This window comes from Muntiacus reevesi, chromosome 6 (genome assembly GCF_963930625.1).
Source record: "Muntiacus reevesi chromosome 6, mMunRee1.1, whole genome shotgun sequence".
In the NCBI taxonomy this organism is placed as follows: Eukaryota; Metazoa; Chordata; class Mammalia; order Artiodactyla; family Cervidae; genus Muntiacus; species Muntiacus reevesi.
Window position 1 is genome coordinate 31113792 of NC_089254.1, and position 14745 is coordinate 31128536.

A 14745-nucleotide genomic window follows, 5' to 3' on the forward strand; every position below is an offset into this window, starting at 1 on the left:
TTTATCCAAAAGAAGAATCTACTCAGAAATGGATATGCAATAAAAGAATACTTAATTATACTGAAGACATAGTATTTTCTGACTTGGAAAGTAGATAATTTTCAAAAACAAATAGCTGTAAGTAAATCAACTTTATAGTCTTTATGTTAACGTGGAAAATGGCCACCATACAGAAAAGACTACTGCTTTAAACAAATCAATCAGCCTTGGTGATAAGACTGGATATAATACTAATCCATAAATACATTTATTCTTCCCTTTTTTTCATGTTAGCCCTTGTTACAACTTTAGCTTTCTATTTATTTTGATTCCTTTGATGACTGAGCTACATTATCATGGTTGATAGTCTGATAAATGCTAACAACTATGTAAAACGTGAACCTTTTGCCTCTGCTGTATTTAGTCTTATTTTCTCTTTGTGCATGTATACTTTTCTAATAAGGCTACAAGTAGATGATTTTACTTTTATGTAATTAAAGATGGATTCCTGAAAAGATACCTATATAGATTTGTAAACTAATTGCCATTTAAAAGGCAAATAAGACTGATAATCAATGATCAGATAGTAAGTCAGAATTTTCACAAGTTCTCTTTTTAAACTGGGAATACCAGATATAATATAATCTATTCTGTCATTAATACTAATAATGTTCAAGTTTGTATTGCTTGAAATTTTGAATCTTTAACCATATATTTGTATGTAAGAGAAAAATCACTCAGTGAAGCAATATTTATAACTGCAATCAATATGCACTGTAATTCAGCTAACAATGAAACAGTATCTTTTCTATGTAGCCATTTCCCACGTTTTAGTAGCTTCTACAATTAATATATTATATATAACTTTTCTTAAACTTCTTAAAAGTTTGCTTTAAAATGCCATTTACAGGTAAATGTAGGTACATTAGAAATAGCATTTGGTTATTTGATTCAACAATTTTTAAAAACTGAGCACCAAAATCATGCAAATACTTTACATTTGATAAGTCATAGTGACTTTAAAGAAAAAGAATATAGGGAGAATTTTAACCAAATAAAAATATTAGATCATATGCATGAAAAACCCATTGAAATGAGAAAATCAGAAAAATATAGGAACTGAAATTATGCTCTCCAAAAATGAATGAAAGTCCATTAAATTGTGCAACCTTTTCCCTGTTCTATAATATGAGAAATATCTACTTCCTTTAAATGAGCAATATTTGAGCATTAAGTGATCTAAACTGTTGAAGTTATGTAACAAAAATTTTACCAAGAAAAAACTTTCCATTACTGAAAAGAAACAAAATATGGTTTGATAATTACAAGTACTGTAAGTAGCTCTACGCTAATTTGCAACAATCATAAGATCAAACTGGGAATGTCCTATTATGTTTCTGGCAGAGACTCAAAGGGCTACAGACACAGGTAAACAAACACAAACATGAATTACCATCAGAAACCATCATTTCCTGCTAACTCCAAGAACTGGATTACCTAATAGAATCACAAACTTTTAAAACTCTATCATATATTTTAAAAAAACAACAGCACAAAATATCCTAGGCAATTCCATCAATAGTAGCTATTATTTAATAAGTCTTTTCATAATGCTTTCTTCCATGTAGTACTCCCTTCTCAGAACCCAACTCTAAATTGTAATTCTTTAATTTGAAGGACTTTTGAAGGGAAGTTCACAAAAAATAAACTTGAAAAACTCTCCAGGGGTAACCAGGTTTAAAACCATTAATAAACCTCTCCCTCTGTAAATAACAAAATGCTTAAATGTGAAGATTAAAAATTCCTTGAAAATTATGGTTTGGTTCTGAAATATAAAAACTGTTTTGTTCCTATCTCCAAATAAATATAAAAACTTGAGATATCTTTCTTGCTCTTCACCTAAAAACGCCTACAACAAATAACACTAATTACGAGTAGTATGACAATCACATAGCTTCAAACAGGAGCAAATCACCAAGGATGTGGCCACTTGTATGTGTGTTTCAAAATTTTAAACATTCAAAACCATATACAGGGGTTTGAAATGGCTTCGGTGTTAACCGGGAGCGGATTCAGGTGAAGATCGCTGCTGTAGAAGACAAACAAGCGAAGGCCCCCCTCTCCCCTTTTGTCATGGCTCAGTTTGGAGGACACAAGAATCCGCCATGGGTACTCAGTTTACAGCCACTGCGGTATCTCAGCCAGCTGCACTGGGTGTTCAGCAGCCATCTCTCCTTGGAGCATCTCCTACCATTTACACACAGCAAACTGCCTGGCGGCAGCAGGCCTCACCACACAAACCCCAGCAAACTATCGGTTACCTCAGACTGCAGCGCTGCAGCAGCTGCGGTGCAACAGCAATACTCACAAGCTCAGCAGGCCTTGCAGAGTGTGCGGCAACAGTTACAGCAGCCTCAGCAGGCTCTTCACACAGCCAGCTGCTGGACTCCCTACAGGCCTGAGCTCGTCAACTCCTCAACCTGCAGCCCAGGTAACTGCATCATATCCAACGCCAAGGTCCAGGCAGCAACAAACACAACCTCAGAAACAGCGTGTTTTTACAGGGCGGTCACAAAACTACACGGTACATCTGGATTTGTGGATGAAGATGTATTCTTTCAGCTTAGTGCTGTCAAAGGGAAAACCCCCCAAGTGGGTGACAGAGTATTGGCTGAAGCTACATATAATCCCAATGTGCCTTTTAAATGGAATGCACAAAGAATTCAAACACCACCAAATCAGAATCAACCCCAAACTCAACCTTTACTGAAGACTCCTCCTGCCGTACTTCAGCCAACTGCACCACAGACAACGTTTGGTGTTCAGGCTCAGCCCCAGCCCCTGCTGCTGCAGGCGCAGATTTCAGAGGCTTCGATTACACCACTATTGCAGACTCAGCCGCAGCCACAGCAGAAAGCTGGTTTATTGCAGCCTCCTGTCCGCATAGTTTCACAGCCACAGCCAGCACGAAGGTTAGATCCACCATCCAGATTTTCAGGAAGAAATGACAGAGGGGATCAAGTGCCCAACAGAAAGGATGACCAAAGTCGTGAAAGAGAGAGAGAAAGACGTAGATCCAGAGAAAGATCTCCTCAGAGAAAACGTTCCCGAGAGAGATCTCCTCGGAGAGAGAGAGAACGGTCACCTCGGAGAGTCCGACGTATTGTCCCACGTTACACAGTTCAGTTTTCAAAGTTTTCTTTAGATTGTCCTAGTTGTGACATGATGGAACTAAGGCGCCGTTGTCAGAATTTATATATACCTAGTGACTTTTTTGATGTTCAGTTTACATGGGTGGATGCTTTCCCTTTTGTCAAGACCATCTCAGCTGGGAAATTACTGCAATTTCTATGTAATGCACAGAGAAGTAGAGTCTTTAGAAAAAAATATGGCCATTCTTGATCCACCAGATGCTGATCATTTATACATTGCAAAGGTAATGCTGATGGCTAGCCCTAGTAAGGAAGATTTGTATCATAAGTCATGTGCTCTTGCTGAAGACCCACAAGAACTTCGAGATGGATTTCAGCATCCTGCTAGACTTGTTAAGTTTTTAGTGGGCATGAAAGGCAAGGATGAAGCCATGGCCATTGGAGGCCATTGGTCTCCTTCGTTGGATGGACCAGACTCAGAAAAAGACCCTTGTGTGTTGATTAAGACTGCTATTCGTTGTTGTAAGGCTCTGACAGGCATTGATCTAAGTGTATAAACACAATGGCACCATTTTGCAGAGATTCACTACCATCGCCCTGAGGAGACCCACAAGGGGTGTACAGTTCCAGCTCATGTGGAGACAGTGGTTTTATTTTTCCCAGATGTTTGGCATTGCCTTCCCATCCGCTCAGAGTGGGAAACCCTCTCCAGAGGATACAAGCAGCAGCTGCTCGAGAAGCTTCAGGGTGAACACAAGGAGGCTGATGGAGAACAGGATGAAGAAGAGAAGGATGATGGTGAAGCTAAAGAAATTTCCACTCCTATCCATTGGTCTAAACTTGACCCAAAGACAATGAAGGTAAATGATCTCCGAAAAGAATTAGAAAGTCGAGCTCTGAGTTCCAAAGGCTTAGAATTCCAGTTAATAGCCCGACTGACAAAACAGCTTAAAGTAGAAGAGCAAAAAGAAGAGCAAAAGGAATTAGAGAAATCTGAGAAAGAAAAGGAAGAGGAGGATGATAGGAAATCTGAAGATGATAAAGAGGAAGAAGAAAGAAAACGTCAACAGGAACTGGAACGCCAGCGTCGGGAAAGAAGATATATTTTGCCTGATGAGCCGGCTATCGTTGTACATCCAAACTGGGCTGCAAAGAGTGGCAAGTTTGATTGTAGCATCATGTCTTTGAGTGTACTCTTGGACTACAGATTAGAGGATAATAAAGAACATTCATTTGAGGTTTCATTATTTGCAGAGCTTTTCAATGAAATGCTTCAAAGAGATTTTGGTGTCAAAATATACAAATCATTATTGTCTCTTCCTGAGAAAGAGGATAAAAAAGAAAAGGAAAAGCAAAAAAGATGAGAGAAAAGATAAAAAGGAAGAAAGAGATGATGAAACCGATGAGCCAAAACCCAAATGGAGAAAATCAGGTGATGATGATAAAGATAAAAAAGAAGATAGGGATGAAAGGAAGAAAGAAGATAAAAGATGATTCTAAAGATGAAGATGAAACTGAAGAAGATAATAATCAAGATGAATATGATCCAATGGAAGCAGAAGCAGCTGAGGATGAAGAAGATGATCGAGATGAGGAAGAAAACAAACGAGATGACAAAAGAGATATTAATAGGTACTGCAAGGAGAGGACCTCTAAAGATAAGGAAAAAGAGAAGACTCAGATGATTATGATTAACAAAGATCTATTAATGGCATTTGTTTACTTTGATCAAAGCCATTGTGGTTACCTTCTTGAAAAGAATTTGGAAGAAATATTTTATACTCTTGGACTACACCTTTCTTGGGCTCAAGTAAAGAAGCTTCTTAATAAAGTAGTAATCCGTGAATCTTGCTTTTACCGGAAATTAACAGACACCTCAAAAGATGAAGAAAACCATGAAGAATCTGAAGCATTGCAGGAAGATATGCTAGGAAACAGATTGTTACTTCCAACACCAATAGTGAAACAGGAGTCAAAGGACGTAGAAGAAAATGTTGGCCTTATTGTGTACAATGGTGCAATGGTTGATGTAGGAAGCCTCTTGCAAAAATTGGAAAAGAGTGAAAAAGTACGAGCTGAAGTGGAACAGAAGCTGCAGTTACTACAAGAAAAGACAGATAAAGATGAAAAAACCATATTAAATTTGGAGATTTCTAACAAAAACCTCTCTGGTGAACTTAAAGAAGTTAAGAAGGACCTTAGTCAGTTACAAGAAAACTTAAAGATTTCAGAAAACATGAATTTGCAATTTGAAAACCAACTGAATAAGACAATCAGAAACTTATCCACAGTAATGGATGAAATCCACACTGTTCTTAAGAAGGATAATGGGAGGAATGAAGATAAAGATCAAAAATCTAAGGAGAATGGTGTAAGTGTATGATAAAATATGTGTAGTGACAGAGAATGGTGATAAATAATGTAATATATAAAATCATGATACAAGAGTGAAAGTGATGCACGTTTGATCCTAGTAATATAAATATCTGTTAGTTCAAATGATGTATAAAGTTTTATGAATGTGAGTCTTTGCTTTTGAAAATTGCTTGTAATTCCTGGTATCCACATTATTAAACACACCTTGAGTGAGATAATTTTGCATTGCAAAAAAAAACCATATACAATGTGAAACTAAGACAAGAAAAATATTTCAGATGTTTCAAAACAGAAATAAACTTTCAAGTGAAACATAAGAATAAAATAATAAACTACCAATAATAATTATATAAGAAGACTAACATCAAGGGAGAAAAAAGCCATTGATCAAAATGGGCTATAAAATAATGAGTTCCACATAATGTACATAATTAATTCTTTTTTATTCTAGACAAATTTAAAAAATTCATTCCACAAAACAAAGTCATAAACTGGCATTAATTATGGTTCATTTATACAACTGAATATTACATATTTGTTTAAAATGAAATGGAAATATAAACAAGAGAATAGAAGATAGATGCTCAAAAACCTGTATCTGACTTTTCATAACAGTACTATTATAAAGTTGCTGTAGAAAGAAATGGAAACAATCTAAATGTCCATTAAATGATTAATGAATACACAAAATGTGGTGTATCTACATAATGGAACAATATTCAGCCATTAAAAGGAATGAAGTTCTGGTACCTGTACAAGAAGAATTAGCCTTGAAAAGACGCTAAATTAAAGAAGCCAAACATAAAAGCCATATGTTTACAACTTCATTTACATGAAATGTTCAGAAGTAAATCCATAAGGACTAAAAGTATATTAGTGGTTTCTAGGAAATGGGGCGGGGAGAGAAAAGGAAGTGACTGCTCAGTGGATACAGAGGTTCTCTTATAATATAATGAAAATCTCCTAGAACTGACAGCAGTGATAGTCACACAACACTGTGCATATACTGAAATCCAGCATATTGTACACTTTACAATGGTTAAAAGTTAACTTTATGTTATATGAATTTAATCTCAAGTCTTAAAATGCTAATAAGACAAAATGAAACAGAAAAATAGAGTATGACTAACGGCAAAACACAGGTCATAACAAAGAAAATACACATATGGCCTATGTATACATATTCAAATGTGATAGATATACAGAAAGTTGCTAGCTGCAATTATATCTGGGATTTCTGGAAGGTTTTATTAATACCTCTATGGTTTTATATGTGAACCCCTCGTCATTTTCACATGAAGTAGGAGTGAAAGGGAAGGCAGAAAACAACCGATGGTCCGAGAAGATGAAAGTATACACATATAGAAAGGGGTTAAATTAAGGAATTGTGCTAGAGCTTTATCATTTTCTTCCTTTCTTTCCTTTTTTAAAAAACATAGCAGAACATTAACAAGAATATAAACAAAGTCAAAGAGCCCAATGGCCTTTATGGGATAAAATCTTAAAATGAAGAAAGAGGTTTTTCAAAAGGCATCAGAAAAACAAGAAATGATTAAGGGCTATAAGCTTAGGAATACATAAAAGTATAGGAATATGATTTCAATCAAAAAAGATACATGAAGAATAGGAAACTTGAGTGATACTTCAATGTTTCCAGTTACATTTTTTTAACCATACTTGCCCTACAAACTGAAGTTCTCTGTTTTTAGAATCTACACAGCTGCTTATTTACTACTTGAACTTTAAATTGACTATACTACATAGAGGTTAATTTTATTTCCTATACAATTGAAGAGGCTTCCCCCATGGCTCAGTGGTAAAGAATCTGCCTGTCAATGCAGGTTCAAACCCTGGGTCAGGAAGATTTCCTGGAGAAGGAAATAGCAACCCTCTCCAGTATTCTTGCCTGGGAAATCCCATGGACAGAGGAGCCTGGCAGGCTACAGTCCATGGAGTTGCAAGAGCAGAATAGGACTTAGCAACTAAAACATACAATTTAAGACGGTGAACAAAAATAGCATCTACATATAACACTGGATGTTTCAAGAATGTTTGAATATTATGATTTTCTGAGATACGAAATCTGCTGAAGGTCCTACATTTCCAAGTATATAATGGAAGTACATTCCAAGAACACAGTGGCCTTGTCCTTTGTCTAAAAGTCAAACTTTGGCAACCTTCAGAGCCACTTTCTTTTCTATTGTATCATTTTTTTTGGCCGGAGTAGGTGAGTTTTATTGGGTGAGTTGTGTTCAAATGTTACTGCAGAAACAATTCAAGTCTCATTCTATGTGAGAACTAAGAATCAAAAGTTGGAGAACATTCAAAAAGGAACAAAGAAAATTTAAGAGCCAAATGGAGAGGTTTATCTTTACCATTGTTTCTAACAGTGTTTACACCACACTTCAAAAGGTGGCCTCATGGGGAGGTAACTATTTATTATTTAAGTCAGGAAGAGCTTTGAGGTTCAAGCCAGCATTCCTGAACAATGCTGAGGTATCATAACAGTTCAACTGGATTGCAGAAATTCTAAAACGTGAAGTCACAGACATTCTACCTTATTTTAAGAGTCTGAATCCAGATGCTATCACAGGAAAAAAACAAACCAAAAAAAAAAAAAAAGCCACAAAAAACCAGCCCAGAGATTAGTACTCAGGGGATCAAGAAGCGGAAATTTCTCAACAGTTCTGTTTTCCAGCAAATATTCACTATGTGCCTACCATATCTCAAGCATCGTTCCAGAAATCTAGGCGACGTCAATGAACAAAGATCTTTAGCCTATCGAAGCTTATACTTTAGCAGAGGTAAAGGAATACAATAAACAATCATCATAATGAGTAAATCACATATGTCATAAGTTAAGACTTTAAAAAATAAGCAGGACAGGGAAAAGAGGTCAGGAATGCTTCAGGTGAAAGGAGGTGAGGTGGGTTCTAATTTAAAATATGCTGGGAGGGTTTACGCTTCAATGAGAGTTAACCATTCAGATGGAGATGTGCAATGGTGTTCTATGATAGCAGTGTCTGGTTACTCAAGAAAAAGGACAAGACCAATAAGGCTAGAACACAGCAATTCAAAAACAGAAAGAGGATTCTCTGTGCATAGTGTAACTAGAGAACAATGCTGAGAACTGAGGCAAAATCTAAACTCAAAGTGAGTCAGCAAGCCCAATGTGAAGAAGTTTAATTAGCAGATTAACTAGTAGGAAATTTGATATATCAATAGTATCTTATTATATTTTGCCATTTGATATATCAATAGTATCTCATTATATTTGTTCCTTTTTTCTTTAATTAATTCACTGATAGGCTTTAATCCTGTATGATACTCAGAGCTTTTTCATTTTAATCAGTTATTTTTCATCTATCCTTTACAAAATTCACCACTGTATCCCATCTCCATATCACCTAGTTGAAGTTTTCAAGATGTTTTTTCAAGATTGTTTCTGACCACTTTACTGCTAAATTTCATATTTTTCTTAAACTGTCCAGTCTACAATACACTACCAAGTCAAAGTCACAGATGACATTTTAAAAATGAAATTTAAAGTTTTATTTGAGGCACTTTTATGTCTTTCTTGTGTGGATCCCTCTCTAACCCAAAATGGCAGAAAGGATTATTCACTCTTCTGTGCTACATCACTCTTGTTAATACTTCTACTATGATTCAATGACACTAATCTACGTTGTTTGTTAATGTACCTTCCCTTTGCCCTCCAGAACTGATTTCAGGCGAAAGCATGCCTTATTAATTTTTGTATCCCATACGGTAGCAGAGGATCTAGATGGATTCTTAAATAAGAGAATGAATGGTATAAATAGGGTGTGCGTTTGTGTGCGTGAGTGTGAAGATTAGGGGGAAAAAGAAAAAAGAGGAAGGCATATGTGCAATGTCAAGTTTAAAGCATGTGCTCCAGGAAAAGCATAGGGAACTCACACTATGACTTGTTGCCAAAGCAGAGGAAAAATAAAGACTTATATTTAGCCAAGAAAAATGTGAAGGGGTGATGGCTATCTTCCTTGGGGTTTCTTTCTACTATGTTAGGAAACTTACTAACTCCCTAAGGTAACCAAGAATCAAGGAGTGGTAATTTTAAGTATTACAATGAAAGAGTGGGGTCTTTGCCATTTTAAAATGTTTTAATGGGAACTGATAGAACTTGAGGAAGTTATAAATATATATTTTAATGTACAGTAAGTTTGCTGTTGGTATCAGAGTGCTCAGTCTCAGTTGTGTCTGACTGCTTGTGACCTCATGGACTGTAGCCTGCCAGGCTCCTTTGCCCATGAATTTTCCAGGCAAGAATACTGGGGTGGGGTGCTATTTCCTACTCCAGGATAGAACCTGCATCTCTTGCATCTCCTGCATTGGCAGGTGGATTCTTTGCCACTAGCACCACCTGTCAAGCCTAGTTCTGTGCATTTTTTTAAATGCAAGCAATCATGTAACCATGATCACAAGATACATAAGAGTTCTACAACCCAAAAAAACTCCTTCAGGCTGACATTATGTTATCAACATCTCTAATCACTAACCCCTGATAACCACTAAACTTCTCTGACATGAAAGTCTGGTCTTTTCTAGAATGTCATACAGATGTAAGCATATAGTATCTGACCTTCAGAGTCTCACTTCTCTCACTTAGCATAATACATCTGAGATGTATTATGAGAATACAGAGAAGATGTTTTTCCCCTTTTTTTCTCTCAATTTGTATGAACTGTGTTGGTTTAATTAGTCATCACATGAAGGACATTTGAGCTGTTTCTAGTTTTTAGTGATTATGAATACAGCTGTTATAAATAGATCTTTGTGTAAAGATAAATTTCCATTTCTCTTGAGTAAAGGAATTAGCTTCTGGGAAACCATTTTGCATTCCCACCAGCAATATATCAATATTTCAAATTCCCCACATCCCTACTTGAAATGGGTATAGAGTATAGTAGTGCCTGTGGTTTTAATTGCTCTTCCCAAGTAACTAATGATACTGAACATGTTTTCATGTGTTTTACATGCCTTTTGCATATTTTCATTGGTTAAGGGTCTATTCAAATCTTTTGCACATTATTAAATTGGGTTAGATGTTTTCAAATTAGTACATTTTCATAGTTCTTAGCATATTTTGGATACAAGCCCTTTGTCAAACATGTGGTTAGCAACTATTTTCTCCAAGCCTATGGCTTGTGTTATTCTCTTAACAATGTCTTTAGGAGGACAAAAGTGAGTAATTTTGCTGAGGTCTACACATCATTATTTTTTCTTCATGGATTACACTTTTGTTGCTTTACCTAAAATGTTTGCCTAATTAAACATAACAAAGATGTTTTATATTTTTATGGTTTTTATGGTTTTACATTTAGTCTATGAACCATTTTGAATTAATTCTTGTATGTGGTGTGAGGGAGAACTCAAAGGTCACTTTTTGCATCTAGAAATATGGATGGAGGTTTGTGACACTGTACAGGAGGCAGTGATCAAGACCACTTCCAAGAAAAAGAAATGCAAAAAGGCAAAATGGTTGTCTGAGGAGGCCTTACAAATAGCTGAGAAAAGCGACATGAAAGGCAAAGGAGAAAAGGAAAGATATACCCATTTGAATGCAGAGATCCAAAGAATAGCAAGGAGAAATAAGAAAGCCTTCCTCAGCAATCAATGCAAAGAAATAGAGGAAAACAATAGAATGGAAAAGACTAGAGATCTCTTCAAGAAACTCAGAGACACCAAAGGAACATTTCATTCAAAGATGGGCACAATAAAGGACAGAAATGGTATGGACCTAACAGAGGCAGACGATATTAAGAGGAGGTAGCAAGAATACACAGAAGAACTAACTATTCAAAAAAGATCTTCATGACCCAGATAACCACGATGTGTGATCACTCACCTAGAGAAAGACATCCTGGAATAAGAAGTCAAGTGGGCCTTGGGAAGCATCACTATGAACAAAGCTAGTGGAGGTGATGGAATTCCAGTTGAGCTATTTCAAATCCTGAAAGATGCTATGAAAGTGTGCACTCAATATGTCAGCAAATTTGGAAAACTCAGCAGTGGCCACAGGACTGGAAAAGGTCAGTTTTCATTCCAATCCCAAAGAAAGGCAATGCCAAAGAATGCTCAAACTACAGAACAATTGCACTCATCTCATATGCTGTTAAAGTAATGGTCAAAATTCTCCAAGCCAGGCTTCAACAGTACGTGAACCGTGAATTTCTAGATGTTCAAGCTTTATTTAGAAAAGACAGAGGAACCAGAGATCAAACCGCCAACATCCACTGGATCACATAAAAAGCAAGAGAGTTCCAGAAAAGCATCTATTTCTGCTTTATTGACTATGCCAAAGCCTTTAACTGTGTGAATCACAACCAACTGTAGAAAATTCTTCAAGAGATGGGAATACCAGACAATCTGACCAGCCTGAGAAATCTGTATGCAGGTCAGAAAGCAACAGTTAGAACTGGACATGGAACAACAGACTAGTTCCAAATCGGGAAAGGAGTACATCAAGGCTGTATATTATCACCCTGCTTATTTAATTTATATGCAGAGAATATCATGCGAAATGCCAGGCTGGACGAAGCACAAGCTGGAATCAAGATTGCTGGGAGAAGTATCAATAACCTCAGATATGCAGATGATACCACCCTTATGACAAAAAGTGAAGAAAAACTAAAGAACCTCTTGAAGAAAGTGAAAGAGGAGAGTGAAAAAGTTGGCCTAAAACTCAACATTCAAAATATGAAGATTATGGCATCCGGTCCCATCACTTCACAGCAAACAGATGGGGAAACGCTGGAAACAATGACAGACTTTATTTTGGGGGTTCCAAAATTACTGCAGATGGTGACTGCAGCCGTGAAATTAAAAGACACTTGTTCCATGAAAGAAAAGCTATGACCAACCTAGACACCATATTAAAAAGCAGGCAAAAAAAAAAAAGCAGGCATTACTTTGCCAACAAAGGCCCATCTAGTCAGAGCTATGGTTTTTCCAGTAGTCGTGTATGGATGTGAGATTTGGAGCACAAAGAAAGCCGAGTGCTGAAGAATTGATGCTTTTGAACTGTGGTGTTGGAGAAGACTCGAGAGTCTCTTGGACTGCAAGGAGATCCAACCAGTCCATCCTAAAGGAAATCAGTCCTGAATACTCCTTGGAAGAACTGATGCTGAAGCTGAAACTCCAATATTTGGCCGCCTGATGTGAAGAACTGACTCATTTGAAAAGACCCTGATGCTGGGAAAGATTGAAGACGGGAGGAGAAGGGGATGATAGAGGATGAGATGGCATCACCGACTCAATGGACATGAGTTTGAGCAAGCTCTGGGAGTTGGTGATGGACAGGGAAGCCTGTTGTGCTGCAGTCCATGGGGTAGCAAAGAGTCGGACACAACTGAGTGACTGAACTGAGCTGTATCCCATTGTTCTAGCACCATTTTTTGGAAAATATGACCAATTCACCAGTGAAATGCCTTTTTATCTTAGTAAAAAACCAATCAAGCATATCTGTGTGCCTCTATTTCTGGACTCTACTCCATTCTACTTTCCAGGAGGCTCAGTGGTAAACAATCTGTCTGCCAAGCCAAAGACCCAGGTTTGATTACTGGGTTGGGAAGATCCCCTGGGAAGGGAATAGCAACCCACTCTAGAATTCTTGCCTTGGGAAATTCGATGCACAGAGGAGCCAGTTCATGGAATCGCAAAGAGTCGGACATGACTTAGCAACTTATATATTTATGTATATACAAAAGCTTTTACCAATAAGTAAGTAAGTGTAAGATGTAAGTGTTAGTTGCTCATTCGTGTCTGACTCTTTGCCACCCCATGAACTGTAGCCCTGCAGGCTTCTCTGTCTATGGGATTCTCCAAGGAAGAGTACAGGAGTGGATTGTCATTCCCTTTTCCAGAGGATCTTCCTGACCCACGGATTGAATCCAGGTCTCCTGCATTGCAGGCAGCTTCTTTACCGTTTTCGCTACAGGAAAGTCCTAATATTTAATTTACTTTAATATTTAATTGAAATTGTAATTTACCAATAACACACCCTTTAATCACTATTTCTTGAAAGTTCTCAAAATCAGAGACTTTGAGCGTCCAACTTTATTCTTCCCTTGTGAAACTGTTTTGCCTATTCTAGTTACCTAGTCTAGCCATTTACAGAGTCAGTTTAATATCTACAAAAAAAGCCTGCTAACATTTTGAGAGAACACTGGATCTATAGTCAATGTAGCAAGAACTGACATCTTAACAATATTGAGTTTTAGAGGAATTATCAGGTCTACAATGTCACTAATCCCAAGGCTAAGAATCCCTGCTGCAGATTTCTGCAGACCCCTGCTACACACTGAATGTTTGCGTCTCTCCAACACCGAAACCTGATCCCCAGTGTGACGGTGTTTGAAAGTGGGGCTCTGGGGAGGTTATCATATCATAAGCCCTCATGAATTGGGTTAGGGCCCTTATAAAAGACAGCATTGGTTTCATTTGCTGGAAGGTTTTCAACTACTTATTCAATTTCTTTAACAGATGCAGGGCTAGGCAAGTTATCGATTTCTCTGTTAAGTCTTGTTAGGATTTGTCTTTGAAGAAATTGATCCATTTCATCCATGCTGTCAAATTTATGTTAAGAGTGGTTCATAGTATTTACTTATCCTTTGAATGTGGGATCTATAATGATACACCCACTTTCACTCCAGATATTGGTAGTTTATGTCTTCTCCTCTTCTTGCTCACTCTGGACCAAGAGTTAATCAAATTAAAATGTATTAATGTTTTAAAACAACTAGTCTTTCATGTGATTGGTTTTATTTATTGTTTTTAGGTTTTAAATTTCATCAATTTCTGCCTTTATCTTTATTATTTTGATCTTTCCACTTGCTTTGGGTTTCATTTTCTCTTATTTTTTTAGTTTCTTCAGGTGGGATATTGAATTATTGGCTTTAAACCTTTCTTTTTTTCTAATATATAAGCTTCCTTAATTAATGCCTTAGATATCCCTTTAACACTGCTTTAACTTCATTTCATAAGTGGTATGATGCATTTAATTTTTCATTCAGTTCAAAATACTTTATAAGTGTCCTTGAGACTTCCTCTTTAAAATATGAATTACTTATGATTTTTTAAAAATTCCAAAATAGTTGGTGATTTTTCAGATCCTTCTGTTCTTAATTTCTAGTTTAATTTTGTTAGAGTCAGAGAACATACTTTGTATGATTTTAATTCTTTTAAATTTGTTAAGGTTTGT

General features: G+C 36.7%; 1 protein-coding gene and 1 pseudogene across 9 annotated transcripts in view; one reads left to right on the top strand and one right to left on the bottom strand.

Annotated features, from left to right (window-relative positions):
* Nucleotides 1-14745, bottom strand: part of LOC136171023 (phosphatidylcholine translocator ABCB4-like) — a 93379-nt gene that overhangs the window by 65164 nt on the left and 13470 nt on the right. The window lies entirely within an intron of this gene.
* Nucleotides 2113-5684, top strand: LOC136170571 (cell division cycle and apoptosis regulator protein 1 pseudogene; annotated as a pseudogene).